Below are 21748 nucleotides of genomic sequence, written 5' to 3'. Positions count from 1 at the left end.
AAGCAACAAGCATGAGCACAAAGGCCAATCTGCCAAGGAGGGAAAAATGAAAAGAACAAGCTTCAGTCCCCCAAAATACTGTTAGGCCACTTTATAGATTGTAGTTTGTCTTCCAGATGTCTTTGTCTTGTTTTTTTTGTTTTGTTTTGTTTTGTTTTTTAAATAGTCCCTTTTTTCCTTTGAGCCACTGTAGTTTTCGGTCACTTGTAGCAAAATGCATTCCAAACCAAAACAGACACAATGAGATGAAGTGACTTGTCCTAGTTCATACAATTACCAAATCGATGGCAAAAACAAAATTTGACCTTCATAAGTCACGCAAAATACTATAACTAGTACTACTACTATTTACTAGTACATTTAGTACATTGCAAAGTCAGAATTTAAACTGTAGTATGTCATCTAGGTCTGTTTATGAAGACACGTAATACACGATTTTTCACTAAATGGTTCAGTTTTGTTGCTTTGTGTCTAAAGAGTCATTGTAGATTCATAATCATTTTGGATTTTTGTGCTTGACATTTGCAACAGGCAGCCTCTAAGGTGGCCATCAATGAGCCCTGGATCCTGGTATTCATGCCTTTGGGAAACCGCTTCCCTTTGTATGTAGATCTGTGGCTTGCCTGTAACAAATAGAATACAGCAAAAGTAATGGGATGTCACTTCCAAGATGAGTTAACAAAAGACTATATCTTCCATTTTGCTTATACCCCCTGTCTTGCCATCTTGCTTGCTCTCTCTGATGATATAAGCTACCATGTTGCAAGCTACCCCATGGAAAGGCCCATGTGGCAGAAAACTCAAAGGAATCTTGTGTGCAACAGCCAGTGATGAACTGAGGCCTTCAGTCCAGCAATCCTTGAAGAATGGAATCCTGAAGACAATCACTTCGGTTGGCTTGGAAACAGATGCAACCAGAGTCAAACCATAAGACAAGACAGAAATTTCACCCAATACTTTGATTAAAGCCTTGTTGGGTACCCAGAGGACTCTGCTAAGTCATGCCCAAAGTTCTAACCCACAGGAGCTGTGAGTTGCTTTAAGTCACTGATTTTGGGGGTAATTTGTTAAATATCAACAGATAACTAATACAGCAATGTTTTTACATGTGTACATCTGTAGGGCTTAGGAAATCCACAAGAAAATAACCAACATAATTGTGAAAGTTAGGATTTTGGAGAAGAGCTTTCCACCAAGATTACCTCTAAACAGAATGAAGTATTTGCAACAATCCGTTTTTAAATGCAAAATTTATACACTTCTTTTAAGATGATGCATTTGGTTGGAGTTCTTGCCACAAAGAAGGTTTTCCATCATTCTAGGGAATTTTTTTAAGTCATTAAAGGAATAAATAGACTTTCACATTTAATGATGACTTAGGACTATCCTACATAATCAATCATAAAGCTTTTTATCCATAATAAAGTAATTAGCATGGTGCAGTGATATTCGCAATGAAGTTATGTTTTCAAAATGTGTATTATTTATTTCCTGTTGAAACAATGCATCTTTGTCTCTTTCTAATTTCTTTTCATGGGTTGTTTGGAAAGACATCACTTCATAACCAAGGAATTAGAGAGAGACCAATGACAGGTAAATGGCTTTACTAAATGCTCACAAGTTCCTCCAAAGATTTTAGCCTGCAAGGAAGATGAGTCATTGTTGGTTCCTAAGAAATAGCTTACTTAATATTGCTAGTTTATATTCTAACTTAATGAATCGAGAGAGATGCACTAAGCAATAACTACCTACTGTTCACAAATCCTAATGACTATGTCTGGACATTTTATTATTTTGTTTTCCCATACTTGCTTTCATCTTCTGAGAGAGCTTTCTAACTTATATTCAGGTCTTACTAGAAAAGCAAATGGTAAGAAATTCATTTTGAACTGTGTGAGGGCTGAAATGTGAATGATGACAGTTGATATGAGAGAGGCAAGGACCTAGAACTGTTGAATATCTGGCTTTATTTACATCAAGACCAGAAGTTGGGTGGCTGGGTGGCTCAGTTGGTTAAGTGTCTGACTCTTGGTTTCAGCTCAGGTCCTGATCTCATGGTTATGGGATCAAGCTCCACATCAAGCTCTGTGCTCAGTGAGGAATCTGTTTGAGATTCTCTCTTTCTCCCTCTGCCCCTCTCACTTGTGCTTGTTCTTTCTCTCTGAAATGGATAAATAAATCTTAAAAAAAAAAAAAAAAAGACCAGAATGTGGGAGGATCTGGGATGTAGTATTCATTAGCATGGCTCTAAAGGAGAAAGTGAAGCCCAGTGTCCTGGGTGAATACATCTCCATATTCAGTTCTTGAAAAGCCTGGTACTAGGTCTTAAAATGTCTGTTTCTTTGTGGTCTTCTTGCTAAGTAAATAGACCCATGCTTACTGTTTGACCTTGTCATTAGATTTGAATGGTTTATTTTTTTCCTGTATGGATTTTTCAGAAAGTGGATTATCTAATCAGAGCATTTCTACAGAAACTCCACATGTATCACCAGAGATGGGGTTTGTGCTATGAGGCTTCAGCCATCTGTGATGGTGATGGGCCAGCATCTGACTCCCCTCCCCACCAGAGAGACTGTGTAAGAGAATTCTGAGGTCAGTGCTTTGATGAGACAACATGCAGAGCTATAGCTCTAAGTCCTAAGATCCAGCTGCTTCTTTGTTTGGGTCACATTCACAGTTTCTGCAGAACTGCAAGGCTGTCACTCAACATGATGCATGGTCATTAATTCACTGGTCAGTCCAAGCATGGGGGCTTGTCTGGGACAAGGCTGTGGTGTCAGGAGGGTGAAAATTCATGGAGCAGAAAAGATGCCAGGACTTGAAGACAAGCCAAATCGAAAGTATAGCTGACTGTCAAAATGTCCAACTGTTAGTGTACAATTTACTATTGTGCCCAACCTTTTTGATGTATTATCTCATGTAATTTTCCCAATGACCCTCTGAGACAATGGTATTTGCTATTTCTCGCCACAGTATCTATTCATAGTTGAGAAAACTCTGGCTTAGAGGGGCAAAGTGACTTGGTCAAGGCCAGAGTTCACAAGTGGAAGATGTTGGATTTAAACCTGGATTTGGGGATCCCTGGGTGGTGCAGCGGTTTTGAGCCTGCCTTTGGCCCAGGGTGCGATCCTGGTGATCCGGGATCGAATCCCATGTCGGGCTCCTGGTGCATGGAGCCTGCTTCTCCCTCTGCCTATGTCTCTGCCTCTCTCTCTCTCTCTGTGACTATCATAAATAAATAAAAATTTAAAAAATAAAAAATAAAAAAATACACCTGGATTTGCCAGCATGTAAAGCCATACTTGCTATCTTCTGAAAATGTTATCTCAAAGGGTTAGAGAAAGACTCACAGCAGGACACCATCCAGGAAAAGAAGGGAAGGGAGGAGAGCAAAGCCCACTGAGGACCCCTGATCCAGTAATATGGTAGCTATGTTTGTATCAGACAGGGTTCCTCAAACTCCACTCAGCAAAGAGATTCTAGGAAGAGCTACTGTGTCTCCAAGAAAGAAAAACAAGGACATTAGTTCATTAATTCTGTCAAGTTTCCTGCTCTAACAAGTGTATGTTCTGATACAAGAGATAGGTAGGAAGATTTATAAGTTTGCAGATTATTTCAAATAATGGTGAGGGCTATGAAGAAAATAAAACCATTAACAACATAGGTTAATACACGTATCTCAGAGTATCATGTAACATGAGGTGTAAGGGAAGGTTTCACCAAGCCGAGAGATAAATTAAGAGCTTGCTAGGGTCTGAGGTCAAGGATGAGAATTACAGGCAGGAGCAGCAAGTGCAAAGTCCTGAATTTGAGGCAGGTATGGCATTTTTGAGAAACAAAAGAAGGTCAGTCGTTTTGGAGCACAGTGAATGAGAGGGAGACAGAAAGACACAGGCAATAAAAAGACCTTGTTGTATTAAGATAAGTATGATGAGAAACCACTGGAGGGTTTGAAGTGGGAGACCAACAGGATTTTAACAGAGCCTGGAAGCTCAGAGGAATGGAGAATAGTAGCCACAGCGTGCAGCTAGTGCTATGATGCTAGGATGCTGGCTGAAGAGTGTGTGGTCAGGGCTAGGCAGCCACAATACAGGAACAAGAAGTCACACAGTGGCCTTGTGGGAGCAACTTGAGGGCCAGAGTCAGACTTGGAATCTGCAACCTAATGCTGTTCCTCAATGTTCATCGATTCTACATCATGTGCACTGACATTCAATCCTGGGTACAGGGGTCAGCACACCCATCGAGTTGATGTTCTAGTAGAAGAAAGAAATTAAATAACTATGTTAGATAATTACATTCAATAAGTAGTGTTCCAAGATAGAGTGGCTAGGGACGGAGCTTCTTTAGATCCGGGAAAACTCCATGGAAAAGGTGACTCCTGAAAGATACAACTCATAGAAGTGAAAGTGTTCTAGTCAGAGAAAACAGTGTGGATGAGGGCCCAGAAACATGTAAAACTCTGTTATGTTTGAAGAAAAGGAAAGCAGCCAGGGAGCCTGGACCTTGGACAGCAGAAGGGGAGATAAGTGGTAGATGAAGGCAAGAGGCTGGTAAAGGCAGCTCAAATCATCACGATCAGAGCTGAGAATCTATTCTAAAGCACAGAAAGGTCTTCTTTTGAGGAAATAAATGCAAAATTCACTTTATAAAAAAGGGATGATAATTAAAAGTTAACCAAGTACTTGCTATTGAGTGAATATTGTGTCTGTTGTTGCCACTATATGCCAGTAACTATTGCAAGCATTTTACTTACATTAAGGCTTTTACTCAAAACAACTCTAGAGCTAGGTACTCTTTTCCTTATTTTGCAAATGAGAAAACTAAAGAACAGAGAGGTCCAGATGGTTGCCAAAGGTCACACAGCTCACCAACAGCTTAGCCAGGACCCAAACCAAAGCATTTAACTCCAGAGTCCTTGCTCTGATATATCAAATGTATTAATATTTTTAATATTCAAATATATTTGAGTGCAGGAGATCACAGGGAGATGTGAAGACCAAGAGCATTGGTAGAGTAATCATCTGGGTTCACCCTGAACACAAAACAAGCAGAGTTATTCTTCACTTTTTCCCCTCTTCTATGTATCCATTCAAAAGTGTTTATTCAGTATTTACTATGTATCAGACGCCATGTTAGACAGAGGTCCTCCTTGGTGCACTCTCAGTCTGTTGTGATGGGACAAATATATTAAATAAGCACAGAAATAATATGAAATTAAAACAGAAATAAGTGGTGTAGGGGAGAGCCAGATGCTGCTCCAAGAGTAGATGACAGAGCCACTTTGAAATAGTAAAACTCAAGGAAGGATTATGCATCTGGAAGGCCTTTTGTTTAGAAGGTACTTTTGGCTTTAGATTTCTGAGTGGGGATAGGAGGGCTCAGTGGGAAGGGGTGGGAAGATGGTTAGCATGGGAACATACCAGGCTTCTCAAGGTGACTCTAAGGTCTAGAATTATAGATGAGAAATAAATTATATCTTTAATCACCCTTCTTGGTTTTCCAGGTCAGCTCAGTCCAACAGATAAGAGAGCCAAACTCAGGATAGATACTTAGACCAGGAATAAATGTGATCTTCAGCTGCAGTGTCCTGTGGGCCCCATCACTGGTGAAGCTGGTTCTTCCCCCAAGGGCATGGAACCCCAGTGGGAGAAGGAAAACAGCTCTCCAAGGGCTGTTAGTTACCCTCTCTGGGATCTTGGCATTTTAGCATGAGCCAGAAATAGTGAGGCAAAGAATGAGCTCTAGGAAGCAGAGTAGTAGGTGGAAAAAGTAAGTAGAACTCTGGAATCTGACTGACCAAGCACCTATCTTAGTTTGGGTTTCACCCAGAAGCAGAGCCTGAGGCAGTGATTCCAGTGTAACTGGGAGTAGAAACCCAGGTAGGGATGTAGAAATGGGGGAAAGGGAAGGCAAAAAGGATGTGTTTTCAAGTCTGTTACTAATGAGTCAGTTACTAAACCCTGTGCATTTAATTCTGCTGGAGAATCCAGTGTGAAACACGCACTTCCAGGTTATGCCATTCAAAGGCTGAGAGAGATGGGCTATTTATCTCCTAATTCCCATCAGTCACTGGATGAAGGCAGCTCCCAGAAAATGTTAATTCCCCAGAATCTTCTACCTGCCCTGATTACAGGCAGACAAAGCTCAAGTGGGCTACAGAGAGAGTCCTGGGCATGAGCAGATATAAATTAGGCTGCATGCATTGATAAAGTAAATGCCAAGGGGATAATGGCATGTTACCAATAGAAGCCTCTATAGACCTAACTTCCCAGGGCCTCAGTTTCCACACCCATAAAAGGAAAATAATAATACCTCAATCTCTCAAGATTTGAGTCCAGTAGAAAGGCTGTTTTACAAGAAAGGATGCTATTTTCAGAATATTTACAGCATATCAATGGTTCCCACAAATATTTGTTCATTGAATGAATACATGCAGGTGTATGCTGGAGCCAGCTTGTCCTGGCTCACAAGAGGAGATTGTTAAATATTCAGGAATTTTGCAAGCCAATTGTTAAACTGTTGGTAGCTCAAAACCAGTCATAATGGTTGTCTTTACACACTACAAAACCAGCAAATACTGCATATCAGATTTTTGGTTTTTATTTTTTTTTCCTCTGAGAGCCAGCTCACCAGAATGGGAAAGTATTTGGCCTAGCATCAAAAACATAGGACGTACTCTAAAATGTATATTTTCTTCCCTTCAATGAAATCGAATTTGGTGATCAAAAAGCTACCCTTTTCACTGTGTTTTGTTTCTCATTTCTAGTTGCCAGGAAGTGCTCATCAAAGTGGGCAATTATCTGTAATTTTTTATTCATTTAAAGAATGAAAAGGGAGGAGTAAAGTAAATATAATGAAATATTAAACCAGAGTAGTGTATACATAGAAGTTTATTGTTCTCTGCAATTTTTTGAACATTTAAAATATTTCATAATTTTAAAAAGGAGGGGAAAAAACTAAAGATGCTGCTCAGCTTCAGTTCTGATACCATGGTGCCCTGGGAGTGATCAGAATGAGTTTCACCATCAACACACACTGAGAAACAACTGAACAAGCATAAGTGTCATCATCAAATGTGGGACCAAAGCAAGGCTGCAATTATGCCTTCATCTATTTGTGAAACTGAGCACATTGAATTTCAACAACTCCTCAGATTCAGATGGGGCCTTCATATAATCCATAATCAGAGGTAAAGGCTACCTCTTTAGAAAAAATAATTAACATATATCATAGACACCTTATAAATGTCATTGAAAACCATATTTGAAAAATCCAAAATTTGGTACTCACTCCATGGTAATTAATCATTACAAATTGCCTAAACTGATGAAATTTTGCCATCTTGGGCTTGGTTTCTCTTGCTTCTAGAATTATATCCATGAATTTATGATATTCATGGAAATGTTGCCATCTTGGGCTTGGTTTCTCTTGCTTCTAGAATAGATTATATCTTTAATCATATATGATATGGCTGTGATATATGATATATGATATTATATGGTACATATATGATATTCATGGAAATGTTGCCATCTTGGGCTTGGTTTCTCTTGCTTCTAGAATAGATTATATCTTTAATCACCCTTCTTGGTTTTCCATGTCAGCTCAGTCCAACAGATAAGAGAGCCAAACTCAGGATAGATACTTAGACCAGGAATATCATGAATATCATATATGTAGGGAATTTCAGAAGGTATTTCTTTTCCTCTGATGGGCGATATTCCATCAAACTTCCAAAATAATAAATTCTTAATACCAAAAAGTTTGGCTAGTATCTTTAGACTCACTTCGCCATTTCTCCACCAAAGAGTTATGAAGACTTCAGGCATTATTAAACCCAACCCTTGTCAAGTTGGACGCATCTGTTTTGAGTCCCTGTCAGTGGGGCACATCCAAACTCTACTCAGATCCTTTTAACTTAGATGTGCTAATTGTGCTCATCTGCCTCAACAGATCACTTACTTACCCCACCCAAATACGAATGTGTCCTCCTAGTCTGATGTCTTCAAAATTTTCTGAAGTGAGACATTTTTTCCATACTTCATTTTTCTGGTCTTTCTCCCTCAAATGCTCTCTATTTTAGACATATCTATGTTTCTACCACCTGGTAGAAACTTTAACAGTTTTTGTCACTTCCTGTTTTTTTCTCATGGTGTAAATTGATTTTTTTTTTTTTTTTTTTTTTTTTTTTTTTTTTTTACTATGGCTGCTTTAACATAGTTTCTCTGTTCTGTACAAAATAATTTTGCTTGGCTTAAAATGTTTTAGATAGATTAGAGTAGGCAAGCATATGGGTATTTCAGAACTTTCTGTGAGCAGATCTGGCTCCTGGATCTGCCTCCATCTTGATTTTCTATTTCACCTTGCATAAGTAACTTAACCTCTTTGGGTCAAATTTCTTCATTCACAAAGTGCATTAGATTTCAAAACTGTTCATGTTTTTTGAAAATTTGTTGTTTCTGTATTTTTACATCTGATCTAATGAATGAAAAATCCTGGGGTTGGGGAAGCAGGAAACTGTATTTTCCAAACCTTCTGTTGGTATTTCTCAACAAACTGACCCATGGATATGTGTTAAGGAAAAATAAAAACATAACAACAATAACTAACGCGTTGCTGAGCACTTTACACCACAACTCTTTAAGTCAGGTATTATGTTATCTTGCTTTCATAGCTAAGGAAATCGAGGTCCAAAAATGTAAAAACAAAACATAACATAATATAACATAACAAAAAAAAAAAAAAAACTTGCCTCAGGACATACAGCCATGAAGTGGGAAGCTGTGGTCCCAACCTAGCCAGTTCATTTTCAAAGCCCATGTTCACCACTGCTGCAATGGACTATTCCTGGTAACCACTGAGTGAGACAAATTTGAAATTCTTTCAAATATATTAGCAACTTTTATTTTTCCCAGTAACTTTTTACAGCCTTTGAACTGATTTCTGAAGATTCTATCTTGTTTGCGATGTCTTTTTTTTTTTTTTTTTTTATGATAGTCACACAGAGAGAGAGAGAGGCAGAGACACAGGCAGAGGGAGAAGCAGGCTCCATGCACAGGGAGCCCGACATGGGATTTGATCCCGGGTCTCCAGGAACCCGCCCTGGGTCAAAGGCAGGCGCCAAACCGCTGCGCCACCCAGGGATCCCTTGTTTGCGATGTCTTAAGTATGTTTGTAAATACCTTCTAGGCACAAAGGGAAAATTCTTTTACCATTAAGAAAATGGTCCTTTGCAAATGTTCCTGCCTGGGATGCTTCCTTCCCCATTGTAGCCACCTTTGTCTTGTCTTCCAAGACCCCGCATAGATGCTACTCCATCCAGGAAGTCTTACTGATCCTATATCCCTACTAATTAGTATATATTAGTGATTAATGTAGGTATGTTATCAGTACTAATGATGATGTATATGTCCACGACTTTTCAGTGCTTGGGCTAAAGTTATGGATCTTGACCAGCCTCCCATTTGGCTTCTTCCTAGGAAATACATCCAAAGGAACTGAGGAGTAGATAAAGATAACCAGGGGTCCAATCCAATCCTCACAGCTATGTACTTTGCTCCTTATCTTCAATGTCTGGTCTTCAACTTCCACCAGCTCCTCTCAGATGGTTTCTTCACCATCTAGATTTTGGGTCTATGGAACTCTATCTTCTGCCAACAACATTTGTATTCTGAGGTTATGATCTACAATAAGATACACACACACACACACACACACACACACACACACACACACAAGCATCATCTAATTAGGTAACAGTCTTTCCGTTACTTCCTTCCCCTTAAAGAATACAATATCTTCAAAATAAAACTCAAACATCGGACTCCAGATTCATGACCACCATCTTTCCATTAGGGCTGATTCTTGCCCTACTATTTACCCCAATGTCCTAGGCATCCTCTTTCACTCTTCCCTCACATCCAATCTATTCCTATTTCAATACAGGCTACCATTATCTCTTATCTCCAACAGTCTCCCTGCCTCTCATCCCACTCCCCTTCATTTCATTCTAAACAGAGTGATCGTTTTTAGATACAAGTTTGATGATGCCACTCTAAACCTTATCAGGTGTCTCCCTTTGCCCCAAGAATACAGTTCAAATTCTTTAGCAAGGGAAATATGGTCATCAACATGTGGCCCCTACCTATCTCTCCTTTTACCCTCAAGGCAATTAGCCCTTCAATTTTGCTGAGAAATTGTGTTTTTCTATATATTCTCTATCAAGTGGTCCTTTGTATGAACCTTTCCCATTTTCCATTCTGTTGCTAACTACTTTCTATTTGCTTTTGCTTTTCACTATCCAACTTAGTTGTCTTTTCATCCAAGAAGCCTTTGCTGACACTTTCTTCCCAACTCTTACCAAGAAAGTTATGATACCTCTTCTCTATAGTGTCTGTGATTTCCACTGTCCACACTTTGTTTTCATCAATGGCTGATTTTACTCTTCACTCCAAGCTTTTTAAGGAAAGGAACTATATACCCTCTTTTATCCTACTTAACAAGTCCAGCAATCAGTAGATATTTGGCAATCAGGTTGTCTGGTGAATAAATGAAGATTTGTTTGCCTTTAATCTGCCAATGGTATTTGGTGCATTCAATATCCAAGATGGCCACCAGGCTAGAACATTACATGAAATATATAGAAATGATAGACACAATTTAGTCTCGTACCTTCCAGAAAGGTATGAAACTCTGAAACAACTAAGCTATCTCTTTAGATAAATATTATAAGATGTGAATAGTGTTCTATTTTCAAAATAAAGAACATCTTTATTTCCCTTGGATAAGGCACAGTGAAACCCATTTCTATTCTGAAAATAAGAAAAAGAACAAGTTTCTAAGTTAATATCCAAGAACTTTCTGTGGAGGCAGTTTTAGCAGCCATAACTTGACCCAGAGTATATCTGAATCCTTGTGATAACATATAACATTACAGCAGGTTTGTACTTTTAGAGCAATGTGAAATTCAGCTAAATTTATGATACTGCAATAAAATGATATAGATTCCAAAGACTATTTCCTGGGTATGGATTTCAAAGACTACAAACAAAATATGGGTTTTCCCCCTCTATTTCTGTTTACCTTAACAAATAACTTATGAAGAACTGCTCTAAGATATAATCATCTCTACCACCTCAGGGACTATTAAGAGACTGTATACTTTGACATAATGCAGAATGGAGGCCCAGATTTAAGGACACTGAAAGTTCCATAGGACTAATTCCAGTTCCTTCAGAGGACACATTTCTTTGGGGTCTGAGTCAGATAGCCTAGTGGCACAATTTTCTTCCCAATCATCTGAATGGCCAGCATTTGAATCTTGGTTCATTTAGCAGCAGGGGGACCTCATTAAATGCTGTGTACTCAAAAGGTCAACAATTTCTTACACTGAAAAAGGGAAAAAACAGAAACCCCTCCAGCAAAACAATTGAATAATACTGTAAATGTTAGTAAATGAAAAAATGCAGGAAAGTCCCTGCTGGAAGCAGATACTGGACAAAACATTAAAGCATGAAGGGAAATTCTCTATCATCCATCATGGTCCAAACTCATGTCTTCTGGTTAAGCAATGTTTTAATTAATCAGAGATATACTACCTGTTCAGATGTCCAGTTTTCAAAGAAATATGATAAAATTAAATAACACTCAAGGTAATTTACTTTCCCTTGTGATTCAGAGAGCTTCAGGATATGGCAAGAACTCAGAGAAATCCAACAAGCCAAATTATTCCTTTATTCTTATTTCTCTCCATGAAATCATGTTTCTGCAAAATTTCTTACCAGTAACCTAATAGTCAGCTACACTAAACCTCCATGTTGCCATTTGAAAAACGAAGGTGATGGAGATCTGCGTCCCTCTCAGTTTTAACTCATAATAATATATTCCTTTGGCTACAAAGTTAAATTTACACAGGGAAAACACAGTTATTGGTTTCTGTAATGACAGTTTTTTTTTTCTCATATAGACTGCTAACATCTTTTACCATTGCTAAATTTCTTAATGGTGGTTTTAGAAAATCAGATTTGGAAGGCAATTTGTTCTGTTGTTGGATCAATTAATTCAGAGGAAATCATTTGTAATTTTAAGTGTGTTGAATTTTTCAAGTATTTTCTCAAATATAGTTTCTCTATCACATCCTTGTTGTCATTGTTAAAATTAATGTTCTGATGTTAAAAAATCCAGAGTGGACTCAACGGGCAAAAGATATTTGACAAAGTGAATGAATACAGTGTCTAAGGAGTATACAAATGCTGTTGTTTTTTTAAAAATTTTTTCCAAAATGGTTGTAGCATCTATCAAACACCATTTCAAGGAGGCAGTACATTTATTATTAGCCACTGAAACCCAACCTTCTAAAATTTTCCATATTAATGACAGCTCCTAGGGATTATTCCCATTTAGGAGGTTAGGAGTCATTACACTTTATTATCTTCCATGTCAACAAATATTATTAGGAACAAGTGAATTAAAATATTCAAGACATTTAATGCATTTATTTACAAATCCCAAGAATGAATTTATTCATATCGTTCCATTTGGATTCATGCTTCATCAAGCATTAAAAAGCCTTACACCACATGCCTTTCATAGTTTGACAAGTCTGTCAGCCTGGCTCTACCCATGTGCATGAATAGGTAAATCTGTAAAGACACAAGGTGAGCTTAAAAAAAAAATCTTAGTTGTTTTCAAATGACTGCACTAATCATTCTAATTGTGCTTTTTCTGAAACATCTCCTTAAAGAACTCCAGAATTTCATATCCACTATGGCCAGGACAGGAACAAATTCTCCTTCCACATTATGTCAATACCCAATTACCCATAAATTTGATATTCAGTTTGTCTTTTGTTTTCAAATCTGTGGATGATTTCTTTAAAATGAGCCACCATAAGGAGGAACAGAAAATATGGGTGGTAGTCTTTTAAAACAGGTATCTAAATCACTGAAAAATCTTTGCCTTGTGGGAAGGTTGATGTGTACAGTGTCAATTCATTTGGTGCTTCTAAATTTGATTTTTTTGAGTGGGTTGGAATCTTGCAAGGCAAAAATTCTCTTAGGCACCTGAGATGTTTTTTAATCAACATATTAGGGCCATGTTGCAACAAATATAAAAGAACACTGAATGATCACTGCTTCTAACTGAATTTCTGGGAAATCAGATAAAAGTTGACTATGAAGGCTATGGGAAAATACTGAAAATATTCAGGCAAAAAAGGAAGGAAAGTATAGACAACCAATGAGAGAATACAGGAAGGTGTACTTTTCAGTATTTTCTTTCTAAATATACCATCAGAAATGCTTGTGATTATTCTTTGAAACTAAACTTACAAACGGCTCACTTTTATGTCTTAATGTAATATTTCCTCATGACACCTAGTAGATGAATTTCTGAGAAGCTCCCTTACAGATCAAACTATAAGAACATGTGACACCAAAAGACAGATCTGGAGGGAAATTAGACCTGTAGCCATGACAACCAGAGTAATCAAGCAGCACATTTTCTAACTTGGGAATAAGAAAAATTCAAAACATTACTAAGTGGGAGGGTGAGGGGGGGCAAATTCTTTCCTAGTTCACCATAGGGTGAGTGATGATGGAAAAGAGTAGGTTTTGATGGATTTGTGTTGAGTGAGAGAGTCAAAAGTAGTGTAACAAAGCTAATGTAGGATTTTAACACATTAGGCAGCCCATACTCACCCACCTATGGAAGGCACAGAGTCACATTTAATGTGCTTCCTCTGACAGAAGAATGTTCAAATTGTAAAGCCTCAATGAAATTGAGAAAAAAGTAATTCTTGGCAAAGGGAATGCTCTTTTGACACTAGAGGGAAGGTAAGTGCTGGTATTCTTATACCCAGTCTTTCTATACACACACACACACACACACATACACACACATAGTATATAGTATGTATATATAGATATAGATGTAGATATAGATATAGATATAGATATAGATACACATACATTATCATACATACTTTAGGCACTTGCAGCATTGGGACAATCCAATTAGATGATGGCTGCCTAAATGATAAAGTGACCAGACGATGAGTAGCAAACCAAAGAGACCTTTCTAGAAAGAAAAGAAGTCCTCTGTATAAGGGTATAGAAGCACAGGACTCTCTTTAGGCATCTGCTTCTGGCCCATCAGAGGATGTTCTCCCCCTCCCCATCATCAATATTTTTGTAACATGGGACCCTACACATGTGAGCCTCGGTCAAAGCCAATAGCTGATTTTCAAACATTAGCATGCATAAGAATTATCTGGGAAATCTGTTACATATATAAGTCCTTGAGTCTCAACCCCAGTGGCTCTAATTTAGTCGGTCTGAGATAGAATTCAAGAATCTGCATTTTTAACTTCAGGAAATCCTTGGACCTCAATTTGACAAACAATGCATTCTCGCTTTTCGAAAAGATACCCAGTTGGAAAGTCCTGATAATATTAGGCAGAATGAGTATCTTTCAAACTTGGAGTGGGGGAAACAAAAGGAGAAAGAAAAACATTTGCTTTCATTAATAAATGATAATTAATATATGTAGTACGACTTAAATTTTAAGTCCTGATAATTAGATCATCTCAAGCTTATGCTGGAAAAATTAGACATCTTCTACACTTAGTTATGGTGACTGTCCATGAAAGGTCTTAGTCTGATAAAATAGTGGTGTAAATGAATGGGATTTTGGAACTCATACTTGGTCTTCAGAAAGCCTTAACTGTAGCAAAACCATTCCTAGTAGAAAGTCTTCACACATACAGTAGCCAAGTCAATTGTTTTCCTTTCTGTATCAAGAAATTATCTATGAAGATGGGATTGAATTCTAAACTATAGACCCTCTTGGCATGACCAACTGAAACGAGAATAATACTGGAAAGAAAAAGATACAATAGGGATCCCTAGGTGGCGCAGTGGTTTAGTGCCTGCCTTTGGCCCAGGGCGCGATCCTGGAGACCTGGGATCAAATCCCACATTGGGCTCCCGGTGCATGGAGCCTGCTTCTCCCTCTGCCTATGTCTCTGCCTCTCTCTCTCTCTCTCTCTCTCTCTCTCTCTCTGTGTGTGTGACTATCATAAATAAATAAAAATTAAAAAAAATTAAAAAAGAAAAAGATACAATAATAAGCACTTTTGATCTATTATCAATTATAGGGAGTTTTCTTGGAGTTAAGCTCACATTACAATTGTCTGACTTCTACTTGAGTTGACTTAAGGAAAGCTATGACTATCTGACCAGTTTCAGATGGGAAAAAATTAATGAAATTTTTTTAAAGATTTTATTTATTTATTCATGAGCGAGACAGAGAGAGACAGAGGCAGAGACACAGGCAGAGGGAGAAGCAGGCTCTATACAGAGAGCCCGACGTGGGACTCGATCCTGGGTCTCCAGGATCACTCCTTGGGCTGAAGGCAGTGCTAAACCACTGAGCCACCCAGGCTGCCCTAATGGAATTTTTTAAATAAGACTTCTACACCATTACAACAGTTAAGTTTACAACGGTTAAATTAAAGAAAGTCAATAAGATTTTATTCAGTGGTTCGTATTTCTAAATAATCTAAGATAGTTGGTGATTTGGCTGAATTTTATAGTAAAATATGAATATTCATTCCTCAACTAACTGTTTTGTTACATCTGACCTTCCAAACAACAGATTTTGACTCTCTGACTCCTGAAGCACAAAGAAGAGAGAGAGAAATGTTTAAAAATACTTTTTAAAATTGGGAGCTCTTTAAATACAAGGAATTATCCAGCTCTCTCTTCAGTAGGTTCATTATTGTTGCCCTATGCTCCTGGCAGTGTTGTTATAAGAGTCTTAGATTCTGAACTCCTAGAAAATTGAAATTGTACCTTAGCCTATCATTGTATCTTAAAAGTCTCATTAGAGATATGCCCTCATGATTGGAATAACCCACACTGGTTTCCACTGCACAACCCTGACCTAGAAAAGCAACTTCATACAACAGGGGAGGTAAGGAGAAATAAATAATAGCCATCAGTAGAATATCATCATTTAGCTATTTCCTGTTGCTTCTGGGGTCTTTCCTCAAAGACAGTTTGAACTTATTAGTCCATGTACAAGACAAAGTTTACAAGCTATACAGGAAACTAGTTGACATTTTCCAAAGTGCATTTATATCTTTTCCCACTTACTCAAAAGTACTACTTGAAGGCACCTAGAACATAAAATATTATTTGCCAAGGAAATAGAAAAAACTCAGAGTACAGGAAATGACATGCTTTGCATAAGCTATAGATGGCAGAATTAGGGCTAGAACTCATATAACCTGAGGTGCAACCCTGTGAGCTCTGGCCAAGCCTCTTATTTTCCTACCTGTTGGTGTTCTGTTATTAAAGTTCCTCATTCCTAAGGCTTATCATTAAGCTTTTATTGAACATCTACCATGTGGCAAATACTTAATTCAGCTGCATAGGTCAAGATCTCTTTATGTTTTCAACTTTCATTATCTGAGAGGCCAGTATCTTCATCTGTGCAAAAGAGATGAACTAGATTGCCTCTAAGGTTTCTTTCTTTCTGAGACCAACACTGTAGTTTGTTTTTAATATATAACAAGAAGGAAGATAATACAAGTTACTCAGGCATAATTTTAAAAGTTTGCCTAATTGATTCTAATTTAAATTTCTAAGGAAGCTGGAAGATCCAGCATCTTTACGTGTTTCTGGTGGGTTAATAACTTCTACATTATATAAAACAGTAGGTTGCTTAATGATATATCATAATAAAGGGTTGTAATAACCAGAGGGTGCATGCTTGTTCTGACCATTTGTTCTGCTGGCTTGAAACCATTTATTTCTCTTAGTCATCATGTTATGGCCTAGGTTTGTACTTGTCCTGTTCCATAAATCAGTAGTTTAATTGGGAAAGAGAGATATCAGATCCCTATTAATTGCAATTATCCTTCAAGACTACACCCCCCTTCCAAACACACACACACACACACACACACAAATCCAACAACAACAACAACAAAACAAACAAACAAACAAAAAACAGATGAACAGATGTAGTCTAGTCTCTATCTGGCCCTCTATATTCTAAATAATTTCAAAAGAAATTGCTCTGACATAGTACAATTCTGATGTCATATCCATTTGTATACAATAAGGACAGTTAAAATGTTTTTCCAATAAATGCCTAAAACTGAAACCCTTTCTCTTATATCTTTGCTACAGCAGAGGACTTGGATTCAGAGGGTCTAACTTGTACTTCTGAGGTTTATCACTTATGCTGTCAGCATTCTTTATTTCTCAAAGTGCTTTCATGGTTTCCCTCTTGATATATACCACAACCCTAAGAGGGAAAGAAGGCAAGTTGCAAATGGGGAAGGTGCAGTATTTACCTAGGACTACAGTGAATGGTCTGAGGTCTTAAGTCAAAGATGGAAATCAGACCTAGCACCTCTGACTCCTGGTCTAGGGGCCTTTACCTTTACCAGTGCTATGATTTTTCCCAAAATGAGGTGAGTGTTACGTAATGAGTCACAGCAGCTTAGTGTCTGGGCTCTAACTCAGTCTCTCCATCAATGGATCACTCCTATCTTTTTCCTTCCCTGGTGTTACTCCATCACCCAACCAGGTTCACACTATGGAGCTGAGCCATTGACAAGCAGTATTAAGATTTATTGTACACACTTCAACCCAACCAAATGACAACCCAAATATTAAAGTAGAAAAGAAGCATGAGAACATCCAAGAGTGTTCTTGGTTTTCTTAAATGGCTACTTGGATGCTTGCTTTCTCACACTAAAATTTTTACAAAGAATATTTTGGAAGGGTCCCCTGCTTTGTAGATACTCCAAGCATGTATGCATTGTGCTGTCAAAATCAACCACTTGGCAATGAATAGTAAAGAACACACTCAGACACACACACACACACACACACACACACTTCTCATCCTATACAAAATCAATGCCTTACAGCAGGGGCCTCTGCCAAACCAGTGCCACTTCAGGCCCAGCTCCCTGCAGGGGTCTGTTGTCAGATCTCTAAGGAAAGCTTCCATGAAGAAAGGCACAACAAGCAATGTGCTTCCCTGAGGTGCCATCCTGTCAACTCTGTTTCCTTCCACCAGGGCTAGAAGCCTGGGTGCTCTTCTAACTGAGTCAGAATCATTTAGCTCATGAATAATCCTGTCACAACTAGTGATACGCTCCACTAGAATCATTCAAAGTTAATATAAGTATAACATTGATAAAATCCAAACAGAGCTTCCTTGCTGGGAATGGCAGTGGTAGCAAAGAGAGGAGTTGTGGGCCCAATTACTTGATAATAAATATACCCCTCAAATTGCCAATGGGATGATACAATTCCCATTGTGTCCGTTAACTCAGGAATTGTTCCTTCCATTTGCAAGTGAGTTTTGAAAGGAATAATTTACATTTCCAACCACAGTGTCTCAAGCCTGAGACAAGATTTAAATTCCATATCAGACTTCACTTTGATAACTGTATATTATCCCGCCCTAACTCTTCGATTAGACATTTTGTTATGGATCAATTTCTCTAGTGGTAGTTAATTCTGTATGGGGGAGGGGAGGCAGAGTCATGCATTGCTATGTAGCCCCCATTGTTTGCAGCTCTGATTTGCTCATCTAGACATGCCCATCATACATGTGTTCATGTGGCAGCTGGCCATAATGGCTCAGTTATATTTAACTTCAAAGTACAAAGTTTAACAAAATATTATTCATAGTTCACTATGGAAGAAAGCCAAGTTGATAGCTAGCCACTTTCACCATAAATAAGCAAGATAATAACCAGGCAGCACTTGTAAATGATAGCCACTATGTATTTTAAGCAGTGATAGTATCACTGCTAAAATAATACTTTATTCTAAATTATGTTTCATCTGAGACCAATAATATTGGGAATGAGTCATTAGCCTCTGTTCCCCTTTGAAAAGAGCTGATTGTGTGATATTGATTTCAAAGACCTACCTGTAGTTAAAGCTGAAAGATGCTCTCTGAAGCTATCAGGATACTTGCCTTGCCAGAAAGAACTTTCCGCACAGGCCTAGTATTAGCTGCCTCCATGGACTGGGTACCTGTTAACTGCAAGGTTTTTACTTTTGGAAACAGAGAATGAACCCATTGTAACCTAATTTCATAGTAGCCAAAGGATTACCTAGTAGATTTGGGAAAGAAAGGAGATAGGTTTTGATGGTGACTGACCCACACTGTTTACAGTTGTGCTCATGCATGGTGCAATTTCAGCCCTGCCACCTCCTTCTCACTCAGCCCTCCTCCCCTGCATGTACATTTCTGTAGGCTCAATCCCATCCTAAATTTGGGATTAATCCTGAATTGAGGATCAAAGGAGGAAAGAGTTGGCCCCTATCTCATCCTCTGAAAGGCAGCACCTTCCTCTGTTACTCTAGTTTCCTCCTGGAATGCACAACAAACTGATAGCATCATAAGATAGAAAGAGTCTGGACCCCTGAAAAATCAAAATGGAAAAGAACTTCCACTTAGTTGCACTGTAATTTACCTGAGCAGAAAGCAAACTCTCCTATGGTAATTCATTGAAACGGGGGATTAGTTGTTAACTAACCATCAAATAATACGCACCTCTTTTCTGGACCCCCACCAAGCACCATCATTTAGTCAGCATGATATATGTGCTATCATTTCAAATGCCAAACCTACCCTTTAAAGTATTCCTCAATCATTAGTCTTCCTTTGACTTCTGGCAGCTTTCTACCGCCCAATGAAATGTTGGCTGTCCCTCCACTGTGTGATGGGGTCAGTAAGAAATGAAATGAATCAAAGCTCCTGGCTGTGCCCCAGCAAGTCAGCTGCAAGTACAGCCAGTTTTAATTGATGGAGCAACTTACTGAGTCTCTAAATTAAAATATTCGATTTGAGCCACATGATATCCTAGGATCCGCCTGACCTCTCTCTGGAGCTCAGAGGTGGTGACATCAGAATACAGCAGCCAGCAGTAAGTGCACCTGTTCTGTAATTAAGGTCCTTCCTCACCCTCCAGGGAATGGTGCCAAAGCTTTAACTTGAGACACAGGGCAGATAAAATGTTAATTGCAATCATGTAGGAGGAGGCACAAGGTATGAGCTGCACTGCTCACCTTGCTCAGTCAGATTTCAAGAAGGTGGTGTCTGAGAGTTGACGGCTTTATTAGCATTCTTATTGTGCTTTCCAAGTCTGTAATATTTGCAGAACTCTCTCCACCAAACACATAGTTAGGAAAGAAAGAAAAGATGACCGGTAAGTAAGCGCAATGGGGCTCACAAGTGGTGACAGCTTATAGGACTGGGGGATGTTATATGTGCAGAATCACTATTATTATGCTTTGCGCATTAAGTCTGTCTGGGCTGAATGCTGATCCAATTCTGCCAAATACAGAACACAAAAAGGCATATGTTCTCAAAGGATGTTCTCTTAGAAAATGTCCATATGAAGATACCCACTGGGAAATTTGTAAGCATTTTGTCTCTTAGTAAGTATATCAATAGGTATCGAGGAATTGGAACATGCAACTTTGAAAGGCAAAGGAGAAATCGTTGGTGTAGCTTTGCTAGTCCCTTCACCTTTAGGAGAAAATTGACCCCTGTCTTCTGCTTGCAGCCCAGTGGCATTGCACTATACCTCTCCCTGGTATCACAGTGATCGCACACTTTCTATCAATGAAGTTAGGATGTCAAATATATGGCCTCTAAGTAGATACTATCTAACTTCACTATGTCATATCTAGCTAATTAATCTCAGCACTGCTGTTCAACCACATTCTCCAGATGGCCGCTACTAATTGACCAAGGTTAGTAAAAGAGATGAAACCAATTGTTCATTCAGATACGAGATGCTTGTATTTATTTTTCTGCAAATAACTGGTTGAAGCCATCTCCATTACCCCAGATTCTCCCCGACAGTCTGCTCAGGAAGTCAGGCTGACCTGGGCTTAATTACCTTCATCAGTCTTTGGCTATGGGTCCTGGGAAAACTCACCTGGCTCTTCTGATCCTCTGTTTATTACTGAAACCATGCCTCTTAGGGTTAATGGTTGAAACTAGCAGAAATTTTAAAGCTTGTTTTTCAGACAACTGTTTCTCTAATCAGCTATTGTTCCTTTTCAGACCCCACTAACAAATCTACTAGCTGTCTCTGCAGAAGCCTGGACTCAAGGTCAACTGGAACAAGCAAGGCCCTGCATTCCTTACCTGAAATAACAAGCCCAAGACCCTATCTAGTTTGTAACATCCCTGGAAGCAGGTCCATAACCCCTTCTCCTTGCCCTAAGATAACCTCCTCATGTCAGGGCCTGAATTTTGCCTCTTTCTAATGTTCTCTCCACCCCAAAGTGAACAGGGACTATATGGCACATACATGTTTGATCATTGTACATGTTCCAACATTCCTCATGAATAGTCATAAGTTCCCCCATCCTTTTCATCAGTATGTATGTCATTTCAACTGCTATGATTATAAAAAATCTGTTCTCTCCCCTTTCAGGGAGGCAGATTGGAAACCTGCCCTCCTGTCTCCTCATCTGACTGCCTCTTGAATAAATCCCTTCCTTGTTGTGTACCTGATGTGTCAGTGATTGGCTTTGCTGCATCTTGCACACTTGGTTTTGGGTTCAGTTACATTACATATAAAATGAGAAATAATGAAATCTTTCGTACAGTGTGTGATTGGGAGGATTATATAACATAACATATATGAAAACACCTAGCACAATGCCTGCCATATCAAAAGTGCTTAATACAC

General features: G+C 38.6%; 1 long non-coding RNA gene across 1 annotated transcript; it reads left to right on the top strand.

The window, feature by feature from the left end:
* Nucleotides 1-878: 878 nt before the first annotated feature.
* Nucleotides 879-21545, top strand: LOC140611266 (uncharacterized). Its single transcript, XR_012012544.1, has 3 exons — nt 879-1029; nt 1551-1593; nt 21115-21545. It is a non-coding gene; the product is annotated as an uncharacterized lncRNA (long non-coding RNA).
* Nucleotides 21546-21748: the final 203 nt, after the last annotated feature.

Source organism: Canis lupus, chromosome 19 (genome assembly GCF_048164855.1).
Source record: "Canis lupus baileyi chromosome 19, mCanLup2.hap1, whole genome shotgun sequence".
Taxonomy (NCBI): Eukaryota; Metazoa; Chordata; class Mammalia; order Carnivora; family Canidae; genus Canis; species Canis lupus.
This window is presented reverse-complemented; position numbering and strand designations above follow the sequence as displayed.